Source organism: Hevea brasiliensis, chromosome 6 (genome assembly GCF_030052815.1).
Source record: "Hevea brasiliensis isolate MT/VB/25A 57/8 chromosome 6, ASM3005281v1, whole genome shotgun sequence".
NCBI lineage: Eukaryota > Viridiplantae > Streptophyta > Magnoliopsida > Malpighiales > Euphorbiaceae > Hevea > Hevea brasiliensis.
In genome coordinates this window covers 65,843,723-65,852,347 of record NC_079498.1, presented here as the reverse complement: position 1 = coordinate 65,852,347, position 8,625 = coordinate 65,843,723, and the positions used below count along the sequence as shown (strand labels likewise).

The following is an 8,625-nucleotide window of genomic DNA, read 5'->3' as shown; positions in this document are numbered from 1 at the left end:
TTTTCTCCATTATTCACATAGTTCATCTGTTCTATAGGTTTGTTGAAATTGTTGTATTCTGAATTCATGTATCCTCCTTCATAGCTGCCCTCAGGTTGACTATTTATACCAACTGCGTTGGCTTGTATTCTTTCGAGTTTCTTTGTGAGCTGATCAAACTGGGCATTTATCATGCTTAGGGCATCTACTTCCAGGACCCCTGCAGTTCTTCTTGTATTTCCTCTTTCATTTGACCACTAATAATTATGGTATGCAACCCTTTCTAGAAGTTTAAGTGCTTGTGGCACTGTTTTCTCCATTAGATCACCCTCTGCAGCTAAATCAACTGTGCTCCTTATAGAGGATAGTAATCCATTATAGAAATTTTGCACCAATAGCTAATCTTCTATGCCATGGTGTGGACATTCCCTCTGCAGGTCTTTATATCTTTCCCATGCGTCATAGAGTGACTCTCTTTCCTTTTGTCTGAAGGTGTTGAGCTCAAGCCTCAGCTTTACAGTCTTTGTAGGAGGGAAATACCTTGCTAGAAAAGCTTGAGAGAGGTTTTCCCAGGTAGTAAATGTTCCAGCTGGTTGAGAAAATAACCACTTCCTTGCTCTGTCCTGAAGGGAGAATGGGAATGCTCTGAGTCTTATTGCTTGATCAGACACTCCATTCATTTTGAATGTATCACATAGGGCAAGAAAGCACTGGAGGTGATAGTGTGGGTCTTCTGTTGGTGAACCTGCAAATTGGGTTTATTGAATCATTTGGAGCCATGTTGGTTTTAATTCAAAGTTGTTGGCTTTCACTGTGGGTCTAGTGACACAGGGCTGAAATCCTTGGACAGATGGAGCTCCGTAATCTCTCAAAAGTCTTGGTCTGTCTTTATTATCGGCCATGGTTGGGATTTCAGGATCTCCTTGACTGTGCTCTTGATGTTTCCTTTCCCTCCTGATGGCTTTCAGAGTCCTGTCTATTTCTGGATCACAGTCCAAAATTTCTTCTGGCTTTGTTCTGGTCATATACCAGATCGGGCACCTGAGAGAAAAGAAAAGAAATACAACCAGTAAAATAAAATTAAATAATAAATATAATTGCCTAAATCAGCTAAATCGCCTATTACTAAAACCAAAATTCCCCGGTAACGGTGCCAAAAACTTATTTCGCTATTTTGCAATCACCGCAAGTGCACGTATTGCTAACAAGTAATAAAGTGATAAGTAAAGTATCGTTCCCATGAGGAATTTTGTTTGGCAAGTACCAATCTACACAGAAATCTTGACTGTCTAGGCTATCGAATACTTAGAGAATGAAGTTTGTTAACTTTAAACACTAAAATGGTAAACTTAAAACGAAATGATTTTTTTTTTGAAGCAATTCTGGAATTAAGATTTCACACTTGAATCTTACTAGGGATGTTATCTCGTTTATTTACTGAATTGAAGATCGTTTTCCTTGATGGAAATCAGTCCTAAGTTCTCCTAAATCCTCTCTTAAGGCATTTAGGGTGTATTCTAATTAACTCGAACCCTACTTTCGTGGTGATCAAATTAATTAAAATCCTTTAAGACCTTTGACCAATTTTTAGGTTCCACAAAGGTATCATCCTATGTCTAGGTCAGAATTCCTAGGTTCAAGATCTTGATTTTCTAATGTTAATCTTCACCTTTCACTCCTTCAATTAACATCTACAATCATAACTATGTGGGCACCAACACGTAGCATGCATTAAGATTGCAAGAAATTAAATCAAGAAACGAATCTCAAATCCAATAAATAAAACTCAGTATTCATCCATAATAATAATTACAAGAGCTACTCTCCCAAATCCAGAATAAGAAAACTACTCACTCATGGTGAGTACAGCAAAGTCATGATAAAAAAATAAAAACAATAAAAAGAGAGTTATGCAGAAGAAATAAAATAATAAAATCTATCTAAGGACATGAAACGAAGGAACCAAAGAGAGTTTGCAGCTTTGATCTTATGAAGCTTCAGCTGAAAAACTTCTTTTGGTACTGATGTAGAGTCTGACAATAGCAACCTTCAGCAGCAGTCCCAATGATAGTGACTGACCTCCTTTCCTGATGTTTTCTTTTCTATTTATATTGGTTGCTCCCTTACCCGTCTATAGTATAGCCGAGTAAGATATGTCACACAGTGTACCGAAATACCATATTTTATCTCAATCATTTTTATTCTTCCTAATATATTTTTTTTCATAGTTATGAAGTACAATTTATGAAATATAATTCATTTCAGTCATTTATTGAAATCATAAATTTATTTGACGTTCCACAAGTTTTATAAAAAATTCGACAGAGTACCGGCTAAAAAAGGAGAAAACAGTTCTTCGGAACCTGTGAAAAACACTTCCAAAATTTTCAATCAATCGTAAACTCCATTTCATCAACAAAATCTCAATATTTTTCAACAACATTTCCATTTCTCAATCATTCATCTCATATAATATTCATGTAAAAGTCATAAATAAATATTCACTTTTTCATTCATAAACACAATTTCTACTATTTACATTAATACCAAAATACACTAAATAAGTTTCAATTACATATGAGAAAAATAAAAGTTAATTACAAAATACCCGAAATGAAATCTAGTGTCCTACCAATGCACTGACGTTGGTGAGGTGACACGAATACTATGCAGAGCTACAGATGATCTCATCTAGTCTGTGGTCTACTGGGCTCTCTATCGGTCTCTCCAAAACCTACGCGTGGCAAAAAGCAATGCGCTAAGTAATAATGCTTAGTGGTGCCAATAATAAAATAAAAAGAAATAACAAAAAATAAATATGCAGTCCATGTTCTGATGTCTTATGCAGACCATTTTTCGATCATTATTGGTAATCTTATTTATTATGTACTTGTTATATTCATAATTTCATTAAATTTATCCATTTTTATTTTTGGTTGCCCAAGTAACCTATACTGGATGACTAGACTTGATAAACGGGTAAATTGGCACTGAGTATCAAGTACCTCGGGCCGTAACACCATTGGTTACATATGTATCTCCCGGTGTGCAACAGAATAGTTAATAAGCTGTAATAACATTAGACACAAGGCCAAGTCTCAACACAATGTCAGAATGGCTAAAAGCCATAAAATCACAGAACGGCATAGTGCCATGTGTAGTACTGCTAACTGAACCCTATTGGCATGCCAACCTATCCAAACCAATCTTGTTAGGTGTACTAGGGCATGTTACACTTTTAAATTGTACAATTCTTGAAATTTAAGTTTAGGTGTTACTATTCATTTCATTAGTCAACTAAAATATTGACTTTTGCATAGACAATAGGTACATTGGTTCTAATACTCCCAACATACCACATTTTGCACTCTAAAATTGTTAGTATTGGTTGACAATACCATTTCTAAGCTTAGTGTTAGCTATTCAAAAGTTTCAGATTTCAAGCCTCATATTTACTGTTAAAATGGTCATTTGTACAGTAGGAATTTGGCAAAAGTTGTATTCATAAAAGTTGTTCCTTATTTTGTCTAGTTACATTTCCTTTTTTGAATCACTCCATTTGGAGTTTTGTAGCTCAAGTTATGGCCTAAACACCATAACTGGCCGGATTGGACAGCATCCAAAATTATGGGCAAAACTGGTTCTGCCAGATTTGGTAACCTAAGTTTGGTTGGCAATTGGACTAGGTTATGATCAGAATTTGGATTTGTATTCTTCATGAAAGTTGTAGGTCTATGTCTTAGCTTTCTTCTGGTAAAATTTCAGGTCAATTGAACATTTCTGCACTGAGTTATGAGCAAATGAATAGACACTGTTCATTTGGTCATTTTGCTCAAGCAGAATGCAACTCACCTGGATTAGGGCAATTTTTAGGTCAACTTGGTTTGGTTTTCTGGGCAAGGTTTCTGCACCAAAATTGTGCCATTATGTGTCTAGTTTCATGTTCAATTGACCTTTCACCAATTGAACCTCTACAACTCCAGTTATTGCTGCCCAAACCTGCTGGACTCATGGTTAGTCCTGCAGGTCAGCCAAGGCAGCAACACTAACTTCAATTCCCACTGCACAAACCACTTCATTTCTCACTCACACATACCCAAATGGTCACTAATTGACCATTAAAACTTACTTTTACCATTGCATGATCAAAGTCTCAATTTTATGCTCAAACCCTAACTCCAATTTCCAATTCATGGCATACACACACCAAACTCATACCAAATCACTTTATCCATCATCTATACTCATCAATAACATAATTAAGCCACTTAATTTCATCAAAAACCAACAATCCTTAAACTTTCTCATGGCTATCAAATTTAGAGATTTCATTTACTCAAGTTTTTCTTTTAATTTCACACAATTTCTACTTGATTTAGCATACTTACAAGATTAAAGAAAGAAAAGAAATTATTTAGTACACTAACCTTGAATTGGATACTCTTTGGGCTTGTTAAAACTTCAATTTTTCCTCAAATTTCTGCTGCCTAAAGCTTCCTCAAGGTGCTAGGTTAATTTTTTGTGAAGAAGGCTAGGGTTTCTATGGTAGAATTCCATGGGATATAAGCTTTGAGAAAGCTTTAATGGTGGAAAAAGTTTAGGGAAGGGTCTCGGCTGGCTGAAACAAGGGAGGAAGACAACTAATTTTTTTCAAATTTTATCTCCTTTTGATTGTTTTAATGTGTGCTTGTTGAATTCTATTTTGCCCATAAATTTTATTGTATCATGCTTGCATATGCATGATGTCATAATTGGGTATTTGATTCTATTTTCTTTTTCTTTCTTTTCTACTCAATTTCAATTTAATTTTTAGCAATATTTATTTATATTTTATGTCATAATAATTATTTACTTAACTAGAAAAGTCAGCCAAAAATCATATCTGAAGACGAAATGACCAAAATGCCCTCCTTTTGGTTTATTGAACCAAAATTATCTGTACCGATCGAAAAATTTTTCTAAGGATTTTCTTGGTATTCTAATGCCATAAAACCTCAATGACTCTTCTCTGGAGTCCCAAAAATTATTTTATGAATTTTCTCCCGAGTTTAGGGCTTCTAGCTGCGAAGACCGCAACTTCCCACGGGGTTACCAATCACTAGGGCATCGGCTCATTTAACTTGGTTGTATTTTATTTCTAAAAATTTTCCTAAATTTTTCTTATTAATATTTAGTTAATTATGGTTCCTCACTTTAGTTTAAATATTTTTCTGGAAGTTCTAGCTATCCGGACCGACACTGGTCGCTGGAACAGTAGAATGTACAGAGTTGCTACAGGGAGGGTGTTACAATAAATTTTTGTACTTCCTAGGTGCATAGCATAAACACTAGTGTGTGCCTCTTTCAGAATACTGGCTTTCAATTCCCCATCATCTGGTACACATACTCTTCCTTTGTAGTACAGACACCCATCTTCTTTCACCTCATAGTCAGTTGCCTTTCCTTCTGAGATTTTACTCACAGTAGTCATTAACTTCTCATCTATCTTCTATCCATCTAAAATTTGCTATAGCAGGTTTGGCCTCACTTACAACTCAGCCAAAATAACTCCATCTCGAGCCAACGATAGACGGGCATTCAATGATCTCAAAGCTACGATGGATTTTCTGCTCAAAACATCAGCAACTACATTTGCCTTCCCAGGATAATAGTCAATTACACAATCATAGTCCTTCAGGAACTCAATCCATCACCTCTGTCTAAGGTTGAGCTTCTTCTGGGTTGGCAAGTATTTTAGACTTTTGTGGTCTGTGTAAATGTAGCACTTTTCACCATACAAGTAGTGCCTCCATGTCTTCAGTGCGAAGATAATTGCTGCAAGTTCTATATCATGGGTAGGGTAATTCTGTTCATGTGGCCTTAGCTGCCTGGAAGCATAAGCGACCACCTTCCCCTCTTGCACCAATATACACTCTAACCCATTATGAGAGGCATCACTGTAGACCACAAAGTCTTTTCTCGACACTGGCTGTATTAACACTAGTGCCTCTGTCAACATAGCCTTCAACTTCTCAAAACTGGTCTAACACTTGTCATTCCAGTCAAATCTGACATTCTTGTATAACAACTTGGTCATTGGAGCAGCTATTAAAGAAAATCCCTTCACAAATCTTCTATAATACCCAGCTAGCCCCAAGAAGCTTCTAACCTCAGTTGTATTTCTGGGAGGCTTCCATTCCATTATTGCTTCTATTTTCTTGGGATCCACCCTAATCCCATCAGCTGACACTATATGTCCAAGGAATGCAATCTCATTTAACCAGAAGTTACACTAGGACAACTTAGCATACAGCTTCTTTTCTCTTAGGGTTTACAGAACAATCCTCAAATACTCATCATGTTCTTCCCTGGTCTTGGAATACACCAAAATATCACCAATAAAGACCACTACGAACCGATCTAGGTATGGATGGAAGATACGGTTCATAAGGTCCATGAATGCTACTGGTGTATTTATTAGGCCAAAGGGCATCACTAGAAACTCATAATGCCCATACCGGGTCCTGAATGCAGTCTTTGGCACATCTGCATCCTTCACCCTCAACTGATGATACCCTGATCTGAGATCAATTTTAGAAAATAATCCTGCTCCTTTTAATTGATCAAATAGATCGTCAATTCTGGGCAACGGGTATTTGTTCTTCACTGTCACTTTATTCAACTGCCGGTAATCAATGCACAACCTCAAAGTCCCATTCTTCTTTTTCACAAACAGCACTGGAGCTCCCCATGGTGACACACTGGGGCATATAAACTCCTTATCCAGTAACTCCTGTAACTAGATTTTTAATTCCTTCAATTCTGTGGGTGCCATCCTATAAGGAGCAATAGAGATTGGTGCTGTACCCGGTAATATCACAATAGCAAACTCGACTTCCCTTTCTAGTAGCAAGCCAGGCAATTCTTCAGGGAACACATCTGGGAAGTCTCTTACTGTGGGTATGTCACACAGATCTGGCTTAGCCTGCCTAGTATCCACCACATGTGCTAGGTAGGCTTCACAGCCTTTTCTCATCAGTTTTCTTGCAACTATGGCTGAGATGACATTAGACAAGAAATCTGTCGTTTCCCCCACAACTGTAATCTCATTACCCTTAGGAGTTTTCAATGAGATCCTCTTCAACTTACAATCAACTATTGCTTGATGACGTGACAACCAGTCCATTCCTAAAATCACATCAAACTCATGGAAAGCTAAATCAATCAGGTCTGCCAAAAATTCATACCCCTGAATTCTTAACGGGCAACCCTTGTATACTTTGTTCACCACTACATTGTGGCCCAATGGATTAGTGACCAGAATGTCTTGGTCACTCTTCCCTACTAATATTCCCCTTTCTACAGGTAGGTTAATGCAAATGTATGAATGAGTGGATCCTGGATCCACCAATGTATGCACAGATGTATTGTAGAGGGAGAACGTACCCTTGATGACGCCCGGGGCATCTTGTTCCTCCTGAGCTCTTATGGCATAGGCTCTGGCAGGTGCTCTGCCCTCAGGCCTCTCTGCTGGCTCAAATGCAGGTCTCTGTGATGGTCCCACTGCCTCAGATTTGCCAGATTTCCTACCCCTTTGTGGTGCAGGAGCAGGTTTATCTACTTGTGTTGGAGCAGCCGTAGCAGTTCTACGTGGACAGTTCCTTAACTGATGCTCTGTCGACCCACACCTTAAGCAGGCACCAGTCACTCTCCAACACTCCCCCTTATGCCATTTCAAGCAATGCGGACATGCAGAAGATGCTGGAGCTGGTCCCCTGAACCCCGTCCTTGGAGAGCTGCCCACTAATGGTGTGGACTGACCTCTCCTAGGGGTGAACTGTGGCCTGGGTCCCTGGGACTGACCCTGACCTTGAGGTTGACGTGAACTCTATGCAGGTAGACCTTTGAACTTTTTTCTTGGTATAGGAGATGAGCTAGATTAACTCGGGCCCCTCTTCTACTATCTCTCCCTTCTAGTCTGCTCACTTATTCTAACCTTTTCAACTTTTATTGCAGCTTCTACTAACTTGGTGATGTCTATGATTCCCAAGGCAGTAATCATGATATTTATGTTATCATTTAATCCCTCTTCAAATCTCTTACACTTTTTGGCCTCATTAGGGACTATTTCCCTTCCATAGCGGCTCAGTCTGACAAATTCTTTTTCATACTCTGCCACTGTCAGCTGTCTCTGCCTCAGGTTAATGAATTCTCTTCTTCTCTCTTCTAGGTATACACTAACCACATATTTCTTTTTGAATTCTGAAAGGAAGAAGTCCCAAGTTATTACTTCTGGCTGCACTTCACTAGACACAGTATCCCACAATTGGTAGGCATCATCTTGCAACAGAGATACGGTAGCTTCTAGGTTTTGCTCTGGAGTGCAGTGGAGTTATTTTAAAACTCTCCCTATTCTGTTCAACCAGTTTTTGACTACAACAGAATCATCTTCTCTCTTACCAAAGAAATCATCTACTCTAATTTTCTTAATCTTTTCAGATGTGATTTCTGCTGTGGAGGTGGAGGTGGTGGTGGTAGTGGTGGCATTACTCCAGCCATTTGTCTGAAAAACTCGGCCATTTGCTGGAACATGGCCTGTGGAGGCTAAGCAAGCTCTACTGGAGCTGGTGGAGCAGGTTCTCCCCTACCCCCAGTCTCAGCTGCTGC

The 8,625-nt window shown here is 38.4% G+C and overlaps 1 non-coding gene across 1 annotated transcript; it reads left to right on the top strand.

Annotated features, from left to right (window-relative positions):
- The first annotated feature begins 387 nt into the window (after window positions 1–387).
- Window positions 388–494, top strand: LOC131181255 (small nucleolar RNA R71). Its single transcript, XR_009149881.1, has one exon. It is a non-coding gene; the product is annotated as a small nucleolar RNA R71 (small nucleolar RNA).
- Window positions 495–8,625: the final 8,131 nt, after the last annotated feature.